Source organism: Harpia harpyja, chromosome Z, assembly GCF_026419915.1.
Source record: "Harpia harpyja isolate bHarHar1 chromosome Z, bHarHar1 primary haplotype, whole genome shotgun sequence".
NCBI lineage: Eukaryota > Metazoa > Chordata > Aves > Accipitriformes > Accipitridae > Harpia > Harpia harpyja.
This window is the reverse complement of record NC_068969.1, coordinates 566979-584007: the sequence shown is the minus strand read 5'-3', so window position 1 is coordinate 584007 and position 17029 is coordinate 566979. Positions and strand designations below refer to the sequence as shown.

General features: G+C 43.0%; 1 protein-coding gene across 1 annotated transcript in view; it reads right to left on the bottom strand.

Moving 5' to 3' along the window:
* Nucleotides 1-8228, bottom strand: part of SUSD3 (sushi domain containing 3) — a 44173-nt gene extending 35945 nt beyond the window's left edge. Inside the window, exons 1-2 of the mRNA XM_052776129.1 lie at nucleotides 8125-8228; nucleotides 7454-7523 (exon numbers count right to left, since the gene is read on the bottom strand). The gene's annotated coding sequence lies outside the window, so the exon portion shown is untranslated. The remainder of the gene's footprint in view (nucleotides 1-7453; nucleotides 7524-8124) is intronic.
* Between the last annotated feature and the right edge of the window lie 8801 nt (nucleotides 8229-17029).

Below are 17029 nucleotides of genomic sequence, written 5' to 3'. Positions count from 1 at the left end.
GGTGAGGTCATTGATTTGCTGACACTGGCGGTAGGTTCAGAAAAGTACTTCAGTGGTTTGCACTGTGTGTCCAGGAAAACCGAGAGGAGGAACAGCAGGCTCTTCTGAAGGAGCTGTGCTTGTTGGTGCTGAGCATATGGGCCGGGGCCCACACTAAGCACTGCGGCTATTAACACTCACTCTGCTTGTTTTACCCCCTCATTATTTTTTTCACATGGAATTAGAAGAAAAAAAGTCTGCAGGAGCAGATTGGAGGGATGAAATGCCAAGATGCACCAAAGTCAAATAAACTGAAAAAAATCTCCTAAGGCTCTTCTGGCAACATCAAATGGAGCAGGGTGGCACCCATGGGTAGTGGTGACACAGCTACTCTGTGCTACTGGACATAGCGCTCTTTCCTGTGAGCTTATTTGGCAGGGAGTCCATAGAAATAGTGCAGATATAAAGGACTGCGATTTCCATCCCTACAACTAAAACACAATTTAAAAGTAATACTTGGTCACATTAGAGCAAAAGAACGGCATTTTTGAAAATGCTGCAGCTTACAAATTAGGTCTGTATTTCCAGTAATGCCAAATACTCATAAATCTAACTTAAGTCAATGAGGAACTATAGCTCCCGCAATCAAGTCCCTCATGTCTGTGAAGCCAGAGGAATACCAAAGACAGATAAGTGATTTTTTTTCCTTAAGCCATTGTTACTGCAACCGTTATTATACAATTAAAGTTGAACACAACTGTGTTGCAAGTCAAATCTCTTCTTACAGGCACTTACAGAAGCAAGTTCAGAAGCAGCATCTGAATCCCACTCACTTCATGTCAACATTTAGTTTTTCTTTGTAATGGGAAGCACAACCCAACAGAGGTGGTTTCGCTTAGCCTGCCCTGGAGCACCACGGGCAAAGGGCAGCCCTGGCGCTGGCTGTAACCTCCCGGGGGGTAACTCATCTCCCTGGCTTCAGGGCAAGTGGTTGTGTGGGGAAGCTGTGGGGATGGCTTAGTGCTTGCAATCTGTGGAAGTCTTCCTGATGATGGTAATGGAGAAGGTGGCCAATTCCATTCACCCAACGGCTACAATCCTTACTTAAAATCCAGCTGTAATAAAAGGGAACTTTACCCAAGTAAGATGCTGTCATCTGCCATCGTAAGCAATGGCGACATGATTTCCCACGCAAATACGCTTTGAATTTAGTAAAAAAAATCTTATCGGTATAGTGGGAACAAACACAAGGAAAAAAAAGTTGAGAGAGAAGGGAGAGAACAGAGAGTGCATCTTAAAAATGATCAAAGTTTCCATGCTGCAGCCCAGTTTTCCCCTGCTGGACCCCTTATTTCACCTTCAGCATCACGGGAAGCTGTGCAACCCCAACTAGACACTTGTTGCCTTTTGCCTAGGGACTGTTTAACTGTTGGATTTCGCTAAGCTGCCCTAAGGCGCTGTCTTTCTTCTAATCCCAGCTATTAGGGCTGGCTCAAGGCATGCCAAGGGCACAAGACTGCTGAAGCGACAGTCCCCACGGCAGTGCTGCCTGCTTAGCGGGCTGGCTGCAGGGCAGGGACACGCTCCCGAGCCCGGCGGTGGCAGCTTTCCAGCCCCCGGCAGCAGCAAGCTGGTCTCTGGCTCTCTCCCCCCCTGCAGCCAGCCCCGCTGCCACCTCCTCCTTACCCCCCCTGCTCCCTTTGAGCTGCAGGAGCTCTCTGGCTCCAGCTGAGCATCAGCCCCTCAGCCCCCAGGCAGCGAAACTTGGTTTTGCCTACATTGCCTAGACGCCTTGAGCGGGCCGTGTTGCTTATTAATAACTCTTGAGAAGAAGAATAGGAGCTCTCAGCCACAGGTTTCTGTTTAATCAGATAACACACGCATAGGTGTTATTGCTAAAAGTCCTCAGGCTCAGCAATTAGATTCCTGAAAGAAAAACTAGACCCTTAGAAGTGACAGTGAAATAACCTGTTGGGTTTTAAGAAACTGTTCCCGTCCCCAGGATGCTCCTGAATCAATGCTGTGCCGCTGCCCAAAGGAGGTGGTTTCACTCTGCCCCCCCCAGCTTCTCCTCATCCTCCTCCCAGCTATAGGTTTCACCCCCGTCCTTCTCTGACATCAGTGCCTGGCTCTGACAGCAAAGTGTGCCAGCAAAACCTCCTAACCCAGCAAAACCAGAGGGGGAAAGCGGCCTCTTGCCTCGGCAGGGGCCCGTTAGCCCGACCCAGGCTTTGTGAAACTGCAGCCTGAAGCCCTCACCTTTTCTTTCAGCTACAACAGTTACTGATGGATTCAGCCACCCCTGTGTGGCTCAAGGTCTGCCTGGGAGACGGCGTTTTCAGATGCAATCAAGGACTGCTGCATGGAGCAGCTGTTGAAGGAACCTTCCAGAGGAGAAATGGCCCAGAGCACCCCATCGACCTCAGACCGTCACCTTTGAGCCTCTGTGTTACAGACATACTCTAGATTCAACCTCTTTGCAAGAGCAGCAAGAGCCAGACAATTCACCACCATTGTACTGACCTTAGAAAGGGGAACCGGGTAAAAGAACCGTGTTAGAAAACAGCCCCCGAGAAAGAGCCGAGAGAGTCAAATCCTCCCAGATAGACCAGAGACTGTTGGTGGCCAGCGGGCTGGAGGCACAGGACACACCTGCTTGTCAGCGAGGACTTGAGAAGGATCAGAAGGGAAAAGCTGGCGGGACCGAACAGCAGAGAGAAAAGGTTGTTAGAAGCAAGCATGTACCCCTCTGAAAATAATCTGAAGATGCGCCCAAATGAGGAAAGTAGAAAATCTGGCAGATTAAACGTGAAAGGCACAAGAAGCAGGGCAAAGAGTGGAAGAGCAGTTTGCAAAAAGCATCAAAACGAATCGTAAATTTGTCTTTGGATGCCCTACAGGCAGGAAGCCTGTCTGTCAGAGAACCGCTGGGGTCCTTGATCAGGATCTGAAAGAAACACTTAGAGAAGATAAGGTCATATCGGAAAGGCTAAATTAATTCTTTGCTTACCCTGGAGGAAAGTAGACAAGAAAGCCAGAGTCCCTCTTTGAGGGGATGCACAAGATGGTCTGTGCGTTGGTAGGGGATGCTGGGGAACACGCAGACAAAGAACAAGAGCAGGTGGCATTCAGCAAGAGTGCAAAAGAAACACAAGAAGAAATCACCAAATTAATTTTTAATGATGGTGCATAACCTCTCATGTAAAATCTTCTTGATTACCCAAGGTCTGAAATAGAGGAAATGCGACACCAACTTTTTAAGAAGGATTTCTTTCAGATGAGACCTCAGAAACTACTGGTTGGTAAGCCTGAAATGTGTACCAGCCACGCTAACAGAAAATGTTTTAGCAAATAAGGTCAGTGAACACATTAATACATTTAATATACTAGGGAAAAGTCAACATGAGTTTTATGAACAGAAGCAAGTTATATCAAAAATCCTCTGGAGATGTTTAAAGGAGTCAACAGGCCAGAAGATAAGGAGAATCTAGCTGGTATTTTCTACGTGACTTTTCATAAAAGGGCTTTCAGCAAAATCTCTTCTCAAAAGATCTCGAACAGCTGTGGCACAACAGGAAAGGACCTTGCACAAATGAAAAAAAGTGATTAAAGGTGGGAATAAAGGGCTGCTTTGTGCAGCAGAGAGGAGTGATGATGGGAACTCCACAGAGCCGGGGAAACCAATCATCTGGTCTGGAGTGAGGAATACTGCACACAGGGACCCGGAGAGTCATTTCTGCCAGGGGCAAACTGCATGCCCATGCCAAACTCCATTTCGGCTCCTCCGCCAACTCTCTTGGGCTATCAATGACGCAGAGCTCTGCTGTGCTCATGCAGTGACAGCTCGTGGCTGATAACAAGTGACCTGCTCACATGCTGCAAAAAACCCGGTGTATTTTCCTTTTGTCTAGTGACCCTACACTTTGTCCCCCAAGAGATGTGGCCAGATGTTAGGGAGGTGGTGGATTCAGCATGGGGTCATAGCTCAGGAACTATTTTCTTGTACTACTATTAAGTATAGTGCAGTGCCACAATATAGAAAAATACAGCAAGACGCAGCTATGTTTATCCCATCAGAGTCTGAAAATGTTAAGCTAATTTGAAGTGGGAACACTTTTGTTCCCTCTGTAATAGAAATGAATAAATACAGTGCGACAGGCCAAGTGGCATCAATATACATACCGTTTTGCCAATAGCTTGGAAAAACAAACATTCTGAGAACAACCATTTATGTCTTCAATACAAGATAAAATGTTGCTGTGTACACTCGCACGCAAACTATCTCCTCCAGCATTGTTCGGAGCTAATCAGCACGGTTACAGTTAAGCAGACGTGGCCTTACAAATTCATGTTTGGTTTGGGATTTGGTGCCTGTGGTAATCTGGCATATGTCACACTTTCTTCTCCAGCTTAATTTCTTAGCATTACAATGGAAAGCAAATAATGATAATTCTGTTTCCCCATTTAAATTGTTTGTGCTGATTGTAGGAATAAGAAAACAAAATAGATGGTAAAAACATGCAAATCCCTACATTACAAACATGCACACTGCATCGCACCATAGGGTTTGACAGCCCTGGGCCCTGCTACAAATGCGCGAGAGCGTGCTACAAAGCAGCCTCTGGTTTGCCGAGCTTTCACAATCCCTGTTTAAGCTCAAATACCAGCTTTTGAGCTGGTAGAGAGGTTTTTAAGAGGCACAGTATCAGAATTAATACACATAAACTAACGGGAAATAAGTAATAAAGAATGACGGGCGGAACTGGGAAAGGAGAGACAGAAAGCAAGTGGTTCATTTAAAAAAAAAAAGTAAAAAGTGTGCATGTGTGACACTTCCAGGCTTCCAGAAGGACAGAGAAGTCAGAGGACAGTCCATGAAAAAGTGTCTGACAGCAGGTTGCAGGGGATGGGATGGTGCCTCAACGAGCGATAAGAAACCAGCAAAGGCTCCCAACCAGTGGGTTACGCCTGTTGGGAGCTGATGGCCGTTATCTGAGGAAGAGCTAAACCACAAAGCCGAGGAGGGCAATACCTGGAGAATAGATAGGAGACCCAGGGACACCAAGGCCGGGGAGGAATCCAGCGGAGAGAACCTGAAGAAGAAAAGGATAAATTTCAGGTTCCCTCACCCCCACCCCCTGGAAGATGGACGTTTCAAAGCAGAAAACTGTTTGCATTCCAACAGGATTTGGAACTGAGCTAGGTTCACATTAGGTGTCCTTGATATGAACGCCCCCAAATCTGGGACATTCAGCTATTGGGGTACTGTTCAGACTGAGCCTTGCTCTAACAAATAAGGTGGTTGTTCTTTTTTTTTTACTCTTATAGTTAAGATCTGAATGTGAAAACAGTTCCAAAAATCAGGAGCCACTTTCAAAGAAAAGATGCTGTGAGGCAGTAAGTACAGGGACTGTACGGCAGAATGAAAATGTGAGTAAGCAGGGGGACTTTCCTCTCCGCTTAACACCTAGAGCTCTTGGAAAGCAGATCTGCTGTGAAAAATCAGAGCTCCACTGGTTTTAGACAGAAGCAGCTTTCTGCAGAAGCACGTCTCCGGGCATTATCAACAAGTAGCAGAATTCACCATGTTGGGGGGGAGGAATTCGTTTCTCATAGAGGATGACCCTTCCTTCCTTGTGGACTACCCAAAAAGAGGCAGAAAAATCACAGTGACCGTGCTCAATGACACCTCGTACTCAGTATTCAGAACTGAGCTTGGGTTTCTGCATTTCCAGCCCCCATCACCAGGGCCCTTCTTCCTCAGAGCTGCAAGTCCAGCCTCAGGGCTGCGACAATGTGGGCAAACATAGAGAGTTTAAGATGGAGGAGTTATGGGACACATTACGTGAGGGTGACAGGATATCGAGTCCGATTCCACAGACAGGATTTATATAGGTTCATAATGTTATCAGCAGCAGCGGGATGGCCTGTTTTAAAGCATATAAAGAGGAGAATGCTGACAGGTCCACAAATAAACTCGAGGTTCAAGTGATAATTTTTAAATTATCCCCAAGAAGATGGGCAAAGTTCTTTCCTATCACACATGAATGAAAAAATATTGAAGCCAGCAAGAGCTTGGGTTCCGACTGCAGTTGAGCTTGAGGCTGTGCATCTTACCCGTGTGTGACATTTTCTACTGAGATGGATTCTGAGCAAAGGCATGAAGTATATTCCTGAATGTACTTATTTTGCTTCAACTGAAAATAAATGCACACTTCTATGTCCTGTTTTTTCTCTTGAAAACAAGAAGTAGCCAGGACAGACACAATGTACTCCCGAAAGTTCTGATTTATACCAACAAGAACAAGCACAGCGGTCATCGCCTTTGCAAAGGCTCGTTAAAGGAGTTATTTCCCCCCACAGGACTTGTCAATCTGATTTCACAGACAAGGAAAGTAATTATTAGGATATTTATGTTAATTTTATTTTCCCACCACAAACTAACCCCTGGAGTTACAGTCATCCAAAACACATTGTGTGATCTGGCAGCACTCCAAACCCCGCTGACTTCCCTCCCGTAATTAGTACCTTTTACTTCATTGTATCCACTCGGTCTTTGTACCTTGAGTCTCCCTGAAACCTCAGGTGCTTATTTTTAATGAGTACAGCAATGAAGAAAATATATTCCTGACAGGAGTTATGAAGAGAGACATCAGCAACTTCTGAAAGTGCAAGCTATACATTTGCTGGTGGCTAGAGTAAGTCAAGTGGATCTGCTTGCGCTCTGTTTATTACTCTGTATAAAATAGTTACGCTTTATGCAGGCAGCTTTATGTAGGCAGTTTTCTGTAATAACTGTTTGTTAGAGACTACCCTGTAATAGCATGAACAGAAGAGCTATAGCTTAAATATTTGGCCTGAAGCGGAAACCTGTGCTATTACTGATGTGCATTGTTGTTAGAATTACCTGCATATTGAATTATATTAACAAGGGCTATTAAGTGAGGTGGTCTCAAGTCCATCTGATTCAAGCAAGAAATAACTTCCCCCTAATAAAAAAGACAAGAACAGCAGCAGTCTTTCTGACCCAAGTCTGCGGTTTACAGAAAATGTTTCATGCTGCAAGTGATCATGGCTTGAGCTTACGGAGAATTGCTGGGCTTTGGCTACAGCCCTCCAACAGCTCCATTCTCAGATAAGTGTGTGGAGGCACTGCTAGGAGATCTAACCTGTTTGAGAGGAGACAACTCAAGTTATTCACTCCTTAGCAGCACTACAAGACTCCCTGTGCATGGTCAGCTGGTTCCTTTTGCCCTCTGATCACGGCTGACGAAACCGATCCCTGCTACCCCAACAGTCAGACAGGAACGTGCTAATACCAGAGCAATACCAAGAGTGGATCTGCAAGTGATATCACAGGCATGAATGAAATGTTAAAAGCTGAAAAAGGAAAAAAAGGTCTCTGGAAAAACTTGCCCATAGCCTCCAGGAGATTGTTCTTGAGTTTCAAGGGAAGCAGTGTTAGAAGACTCACCTTTATCCAGTGTGGTCTTCGTGGCTGCAGTCCCCTGCCAGACACCCACAGGATCTCAGATGCTTCCAACCTAAACATTGGAAGGATAGCAGCACATGTGAGAGAAAAGAGTGAACAGAATTAGATCATACATAAAAAGTAAGTTAAGAAAATCAAATAATAAAATGAAAACTGAACTCGTGTGCTGAACTTTTTTTCCCACAAAAGGCAGCCAGGCCATCCTGTTAAACTGGTTAGCCAGAAGGAATGACTAATTCCTGCTGGGCATCTCTCAGGGCTCTGAAATGGTTAAGAAATAATGCTGCTGCTGTCAAAACGACAGAATTGGCAGGAAGGAGGAAAAGTTTAATTTCAGATGACAGCAGTAATGAAGAAAATGAGTGTCAATGCAGAAGTTACTGAGCACAGTGCTCCACAGTAATTAAGGAAAACAGACAACACAGCTATCTAGTACACAGATGTGTAAAACTGCTCCAGCCCCATAGAGTGGAGGATCCCGGTCACTTGGCCACAAAGACAGAGAAAAGGAGAAATGAAGATGTGAAATTATGCACGGTTTGCCATTTCCTTTCCTACACTGGGGTCAGGCCAACCACACTCTGCTATAGACGTCAATGCCAGCTGGAGCTGGTTGAGTAACAAAGTACACAAACAAATATAAAAATATTTACCTGAATATGAAGAGCACAGAGTTCAGCTGGCCGAAGCATGCAGAATGCTCCTACTCCTGATGATGAGGGTTTCCCCAGACAGCAGAGCTTTGTGACAGTGCCTGTAAATATGTGCAGTGTTCTTGAAGTTGTACAAAAGCTTTTCCAGTAAAAATTGTAATCCAGAGTATGCCATTAACAGTCATTGCAGCTTAACTGACAAAAAAGGTATCTTATTAGCAACTAATGAGACTAGCTCTAGTAACTCTTGAAAGGAGGGAGAAAAAGATGAGAAAGGGAGAGAAACATGCCCATGTACAATTTGTGATCTTTAATGGAAATTACTTACATCAGTTTAAATTAATTACAAATAGCTTTTACCCTATGATATATTAAAATTGCAAGAGAGCTTTCTAAGCACAGTCAGGTATCTGGTTACTAGAACACATCATTTCTTGCTTGTCTGTTTTGCTTTAGTATTTAATATCCAGCATTAAGTGAAAAAGCAATACAATTCTGTCACGTCTTTGGAGACTGTGTTCACAGCTGAGCAGTAAGTGAATATGTCCTAAAAATACCATGAACTGGACACATTTCAGGCTATCCGTCAAAACGATAAACTTTCCATTTAAAAGCCATGTACAGCTGAAGTAGCACGTTCATCTTTCTTTCCTTCTGCAGACACAAGAATGACAAAGCTGAAGTTTTATGTACTGAGATCCTGCACTCAGTAAAGGCGATGGCACAATTCCCACCGCAGCCAGAGTTTCTTGTCACCGAGTACTTGCTGTCTATAGACTGAGCCGTTATGGCAGTGAAGTATGTGGAAACACCGTACGTGTTCATACTTTCCTACAAATTAATCATTTGGGTTCACACGGGTGATTCTCCTAAATCAGGAATCTAGCAAGTAATAAGCTGGAAAAAAAATTATAAATAATCAAGCTCGCCGGAATTCCGAAACCTGACTCCAAATCAGCAGAGAATGAGAACTTAAATCCAAAAAATAGTGCCTAAAATTGCCGATGCCAAGATCACAAATCTTTGAGAATCCAAAGCCCACTTTCTAATTTCTGCATCTGTTTACTAAGTTGTGTTGTACTGTGGGTTGTGTTCTGCTAAAAATTACCCCCATGCGCATTGATCTGTGTAGGAGTTAGTTCACCGCGGTGTCCCATCATAACACCATTGCCACAAGTACCACAACGGACTATCACATGATCAACGCAGCTGGAAGGAAAATTGTGTTGTAGCTGCTGGACACAGAAAAAACCCCTGTGTATTCTTTAGCCAGCAAAATAGATGGTACCTAGTGCTACCATAGGTTATCTCCTCAGGTGCTGGCCCAACAGAAATTGGAAGGGAAAGAACTACTGACTGACACAGTGGCTTTGTCTTCGGATGGATTATGATCACAGGCTGAGATCCCTATCTGCTAAATTAGCTTATCTTTAAAATAACTGCATAAAAGGGAATAAACATAATCTGAAGAGTTGTGAGAAGTATTTGACTTGTTGCTGTCATTGAACTTAGCAAGTTAAAGCTGAGAACATAATTCCCTACAAATCCAAAATTACTTGACCAAAATTCTAGACCCAATGGAGTTTAATGATGCCTCATTCTTTTAAATTAGCCTTCCAATTTAGGAAAAGAAAAGATGGGGATCTGCAGAGTAATGAAAGTAAAACATAACCTAAAAATAGAAAGGATACATATGATTGAATAAAAAATCAGGGAAGGGAACATTTTACCAAATGAGAAAGTCCACAGAGGATTTGCAGAGCATCTCTCCTCCTTGTATTGAAAAAGTGATGGAAGAAACCTTTATTCATTTATGCCTTGGGCAAATATTTCTTTTCTGTTGTCATTGTTTTCTCTGAAAGACCTCCTTCAGCTGTAACAGAAGTAAACTTCAGCCACCTCAATGTACGCAGCCCTTAATAGCCGTAGTTTGTGCAGAGCTGTCACCAAAGTCTTCAGCTCCTCAACACCGGCAGGCCAGAGCTGGCACCACTGGGGAGTACAATGCCCGAAAACAGCTGAGAAAAAATGAGCCCTGACAGTGCAAATCAGACGTCAGAGAGGTCTGCCTTTGTAGGGAATCATAGCTAAAATAAGGTATAGAAGGGACTGACAGTATTCCCAAGAAAACACAAGAATATATTCATTTTCTTATACTGTACAGGTGCATTTGTCACCCATTGCTGCCACCCAAGCACCTTAATGTCTGAGACAATTACACAAACGATCAATGGATGTAAATGAACTCTGGAAATATTGACATTTTATTGGCCAGTGAAGCATTTAACCTTCAAGATGATACAGCTTCACCACCGTCTGCAGACGCTGGAGTACCGAGTACAAGCACGAGACTGACTTCACAAACATTTCAACAGAACCAGGCTGCCTCCAGCCTGCAGCCGGTCTGTCTCCTTGTGTCTAACAATAATGCTGTCCCTAGGAGTTTCTGCCGTAGTTTTAACCTATTCAATATTTGGCATAAAATTTAGTGCAGCAAAAATGTCCAAATTACAAACCTTAGGTCCTCCTTATAGACAGAAACAGAGAGTCTTTGCTCACTGTACCAGACTGTCAGCCTGGGCTAGAAATCATGTTGCTTCTGTAACAGCAAAATCAGAGTCCTTATCAGCAAAGTCTCTCTAGACCAGGAGGTTCAATCTATATCCCAAATCTAAGCAGGCTGTTTCTTTTTTGTAATTTTAGCTTTTATATCAGTTTCACTCCTGTATGCTTGAACTACTAAAATTATAAATGGATAAGTATTAATTTTCTATAAAGATAGATGCACACACATAGACACAAATACATTTTCACATAGCATCCTCATATACAAACTTCACATCTAGATGAAGTGTGTAAGTGTGGTGGCAGTTTGTGCTTGATAGGTTTTTAAATAGCGTAAAAGCAAACTCCCTCTCACTCTGGCATGAATGTTCTGTAAGATGCTGTTCTATACCTGTAAGAAACAATAAACTGGAGGGAACTAAGAGATGAATTCATATTTTATTTTAAAACCAAGTAGAACATAAAATGAGTATTTCCCCCAGAAGAGCTCTCTTGATTTTAACTAATCTACTACAGTAAAAGAAAGGAGTATGTTAAAGCGAGTTCTGTGGGAGCTTTTTGTATCCGGCAGAGCTTCTCCAGAGCCCCAGGAATGGCAGGATAGCACATCTGGAAGATGCAAGAACAAAGCAGGATGTTTAGTATCATTTTCCTTGCTCACAGAAGGGAAGAGCACTGCAGGCCCTCTGCACGCACCAACGCAGCTCCGCAGCACTCATTTACTCGTTTCAATTTTTAAATTGAAAAATTAAAAGAAATGGGATTTAAAGGAGACTCCATACGATATTGCTCTAGAGTGGTTTTTGCAGAGAATTCCCTCAGGGCAATATCCCAGAGCACTGTTTTCTACACAGGTACGGATTCAGTCCTGCAGGAAACATTCCCTGCCATGTCCCAAAGTCTGAGGATTTTCCGGCAGTATTTAGGTACCATAAACATAAGTTTCTCTGTTGACTACAGTCAACTCCAGCTTTTGTGGTCATAAAATCTCTTCTAGATCTGGTATTTTAGAATCAAACTTTGACATACGTAATATTGATGAGGTATGTAGTACAGCATGCGACAGAAGAGATCTGAGCTCTAGCTTCATACAGGACCTGCTTCTTATTCCTTATTTAAATCGATGAGAAGGGAAACTTACTTCCCCGTAGGTTTGTTCTTTGAAGATAACTCTTGTATGTCTGCTCCCCTGAGTTCATGGGAAAGAGACTCTCACCCTTGGAGAAGATAGGAATTAAAAAGATGAAGTCCCAAACTAGAGCTTGTTTCTGCATGTTGCTGTTCCTGAAGCTGGCAGTGTGGCTCTGTGGGAATAACCCAAGCCTCTTAGCAAAACGATTGCAAGGTCAGGAGTAGGCCTTCTGGCCAAATCGCTGCAGATAAACTTTGCCAGCTTCTTTACTTCCGTTGAGAGATTCAGATAAATTCTGCCAAGACAACTCACCGGACTGACCCTGCTCCTCCCACAGTGTTCTACCTTGATTCTACATTTCATATGTAGGTTTTCATTTGTATTATTATTCTAAAAACAAGACAACTTTGCTTGCAATCAGCAATGACATTTCCATCCTGCCATTTCAGTTACCCATTAGCAAAACAAAGACGACGATTCTGATGTGCAAACCTCAGCTAGGGACTCTCCCACATAAGGTTTTTAAAACAAAGTGGCCTAAGTTGTCTTATTTTGGCAGACACATAATACTAGCATCAAAAAACAACCTATACCTAACAGTCCAAGCCCTAGGAGATCCAGCATGAAGCAGCATGAAGCAGCCTTCCCTTCTGCTCTAACTCTGACGCCAGTCCTAATTAAACCTGAGTGATGCTGAACAGAGCCAAGTTTAAATATAAACCATTGTAGAACCAGCAACTCTTTCAGCTTGCAAGAAGCCTTGAGAGATCTCCAGTCCTCCTGCTTTCAGAGCAGGGCGAACACTGATTTCAGACCATGTTCCTCAGCGCTTTGTCCAGACGAGAGCTGAAGACCTCCAAGGTCAGTGATGTCTTTGGAGTGCTGTGGGCTTCTGCTCTTGTGATTAATTATCCTCTAAATAAAAACTATTTTTCCTTATTGCTGGTCCTTTGCTTCAATTTGAGGTCACTGTCTCTTATTCTTCTGCTGTGCACCTCAGTAAAGAGCCTGGCTCTTCCTCATTGGTGCCAGAAAGTGGATATCAGGTCCCCTCTAAGCAAGTCCAGTTCCCTTGGCTGCCTCTTCTAATTTCCTTGCCATCTCGTTTGTCCTCCAATGGCCTTGCTCCCGTTCATCAGCATCTCCCTGATACTCCCTTCATCCAAACTTGGATGAGGTGCTACAGAAAACTAAAAAGAGTGCAAGGACGTACAGAAGCCAGGAGAAATGCAACCAATCCAAACCTTAAGCATCACATACTACAGCTGCTAAAACCAGCATCATTTCACCAATACATCCCACAGCCAGAGTGCTTGCAACTGGTGTAAACGGCCCTACTTTTTTCCTGGTCTCACACAGTCATGCACCTCATCTCTGCCTTAAAAGGCAGCCTTGTTTTAACTCTGCTAATGAATCTGAAAGCACACTATGGAGGTGCTTATGTGCTCCAGCAGATCCCTGAGAAAACAACAAAAGAAATTACTGATGATGAAGGCAGGCATTTGACTGCCTCCCAAAGAGAGTAATATCCCCAAGAGCATCAAGATGCACTCAGCTACTTCCAGCTACATGGGATGAAAACACTAATGACAAAATTTCTTCCTAAACATGTCATTTGCCTTTATTAGTTGCTTAAGATTCATCTCTATTCCCCTACTACCAGAGACAGTTATTGGGGAACCTATCTATAATTCCAGGTCAGGAATCTCAATTGGCAGTAGATTGAGTTGGAGGTGGAGAGAAGAAGTAAATGAGGGCATTTTTCTTGTATCTTACAAAATCACTACCTTTCCTTACAACTGGGTATGTCACCACTCCAGCAACTGATATATCTGAATCACAGGGGATCCAATTATTTAAATTTCATGCCACTTTTCTTGAGGAGCTCTGCATAGTCCATCAGCAGATACAGGTTTTCTTTATGCCTAGCGAAGCACTGGTTGCTCTGCATACTGGGTCACCTTATGAATAGCAATCGTAATCTATGGTTTTTACTCTGAGCATTTTACCAGTGATAGTTTTAGGTATTATCAATCTGATCAGAAAGTAACAAAGCAGCTCAGAAAGCCTCCGTCCCCCCAACCCCCTCAGCTCAAAGAGAAGTGTGAGCTGACAGGGGTTTGAGCCGGTCCCTATTTAGCAAGTATCACATTATAGTGCGATAATAATTTTCCCCTTGCTCTCTGTGAAGTGGGAAGTGAAGTTACCATCATTCTCTTAACAATGTGAAAGATTAAGGACTCCATTTCCAAATCGCTGCAATAAAACACAATTGGCAGGCAGGGTGAGGATGAGAATAAAAAAAACACCTGGTACAAGTAGCAGGCTGAAGGAGAAAATTGCACTTTTGAAGCAAGGCATGGGGCTTGGCTGTGTGTTTTCCTTGGAAGAATTGTAGGAACTGTCTCCTAAGGCAATCAGGAGTGGTTAAGGTGACAGGTAAGTTCTGCAGAGCCAAACCCGAGTTACAACTGCTCTGCAAGAAGGGGCTGAGGAGGGGGAGTGCGATTTCACTCCCCTTTCACACACCAAACAGCTCCTTCTCACTGCTTTAGTTAAACTATAAATAAAAGTGTCCTGTCATCATCTCCTCTGATCCACCCCCTCTGTTCCTCTTAGGGATGGCTCTGGCTTTCCTGTACCCCCCGTGGAAGAGCAAGAACCCGTGGGAAACTCACAGGGGCCTCGCGCTGGGGACGTTCAGGTAGCAGGGGCCCCTCTGGGTCCCCTCCCCACGTCAGACACGCTTCAAGGTCCTTGTGATGGAGGCTTGGAAACCAGGCACCTTCCCTGGGCCCCATATGGTTGGCTTTTAATAGCAGGAGTTACAAAGTCCACTCGTCCATTAATACATTGACTACTGGAGAAGTGCTTGGGTGTGGCTTATCTTCTCCAACAGAGCACACAATGTGCAATGCTTTCAGATATGGGTGCAGTCTGCACCAAACACAAGTGATAAGGCAAAACCGGAGCAAAGAGATCATTCAGCTAAGGACTGGCCTGCATGCATCTCAAACAAACCTTCATTTGGGGACTTTTAAAAAACCAAACTTTTTTCTTTGAAAAAGAAGACTTTTTTTTCTTAAAAAAAAAAGAAAAAAATTTCAGGGTTTATATAGCTATAGTATATACGCATGTACTGTTGTGCTTTACATTTTCACTTGCCTCAAACTCCAGGTTTTTACCTGGGCCAGCAGGAAAATGTTCTTCTCGACACAGCTCTGACTCAGTCAGAAGCCCCTGTCCAACCCAAAGTGCGTTGCCCTCAGAGCTGCAAGAAGCAGGATCACTTGGTAAAGTACCAGTCGAATGGAGCTACAGATGCTCCAATAGCTTCTCAGGCTTCCAGGCCTTAAATATCATGGTAATATCAGGGAAATGGCAGAGACAAAGACTAATGTGCTTCCTTTTGTCCCCATTCGGCTTCTCATTCACTAGCTTGTCTATGTAGAATACAAACCCTTCCAGGCATAGGCTCTTCATTCCCACACAGTGTGTAATACAGTGGGACCCTAACTCATGTCTACAGATGTTTCCCTAATATATTTGTATTATACAACATGTCATCCTGGGGGTTATTGACTTTTGCATTTGTGTTTTTAACACAGGAATTTGGAAAAGGGCTCATAAAAGAGCAGAACTACCTCGTAATGCATTTTAAAACCAGTTTCCATTTTACAAATCCCCATCCTCCTTGCGCTTGGAGAACATAAGGGTGTTCAGATAAGAACTGGAACCTTTCAGGTTCCCTTCCCTCCCAATAGATGCTGAACAATTTAACTCCCTTTTTTTTTTCTAGATGGCTGCATCTGCTCAGCACAGGGTTGATTTATACCGGACATTAGAGCACTGTGCTCAGAAGCTTGCTAATCTTTCAAAAACACTTTAGCGCATCAGCTCTATCTGGTGCTCTGTGAGTTTGTGCATATGTATTTTATATATATATTATATATACACACATAATATACACACTTACATATATAATATATAATATTTATGCACACACGGAGCACCAGACACATACATACACATGTATATATATTTTTATGTGTATATGTATGTATATGTATATATATGTATATGTATATATGTGTGTGTGTGTGTGTGTGTATTTTTATATATACACACACACATACATATGCACTTTTTTCCCCTTGTGAGAGGGCAATACTTTTGACGTAAGCTGAAACAATCATTTCAGTTAATGTGGGCAAATGAGTGGGCAGTGAACAACATCTATAACACATCATAAATATTTCACTAAGGCAGAGATCTTTCAGGACAATGTTTGAGAGGCATCTGGTGGGTTCCAGAAATACTCAAGGGTTGGTATATGGTCCAAATATTAAAGTTTCACATTTCACCTCAAACAAAACTCAGATTTCTGGTCAAGTGAAGAAGTTAGAAATCAAAGAAGTGTGCCACGCTACAGCTGGTATCCCAGCACAGAGAACTCAATAGCTCCTAAATGCCACTGAAGTCAACACGAAGACATAATGCTTCCGGGAGTTTGACATTATGTAAAAACCAACATTAAATGAAAAAAAAAAAAGAAAAAAAGAAAATGAGAGATCCGTTCTTTGGTCTTTTCTAATTTGCTATGGGGTGCAGTTCTAGGGTTCATTTTTAAACATCAGAAAGATTTGTTGATTATAGATCGTCTTCTTTTTTCTTTTTTTTTTTTGTTTTTAGTTTTAAACTCTTTGAGCTCTTGTTGTAATTCAGTGTGACAGTGTCTCATATTGGTAATAGTCTGACTCTGAAGAGTCCATAGCATAGATCGAATGATTAGGATAACAGCTCAGGATATGGGAACAGACAGGTTTGACTTTTTATCATTCTAAAGCCTTCCTTCTCTAGTCAAGGGCGAGAATTTTGGCTTAGCTCTACAAAGGTATTTGGATGCCTTATTCCTATTTAAGTATCTAACACTTATTACATAGGAGCTACATATGCAAACACCTCCACAAATCTGGGATTGAATATTTGAGCTTTACACCTCTCCATCTGTGAAACAGGGGTAACAGTACTTCTGGAAAGTATAGTTAATTTTGTATAAGCTTAGTTTTTCTGGAAAATCAATCCTTTAGAGTTAATCCAGTGCTTCACTAGTTAAACAGAAACAAAGGCAAAAGCAAAAGTTTATCCACACACCCTTCTGTTCAGCTTCATTCATCCCCACCCCCCACCCCGGTTTGGCCTCTAAGA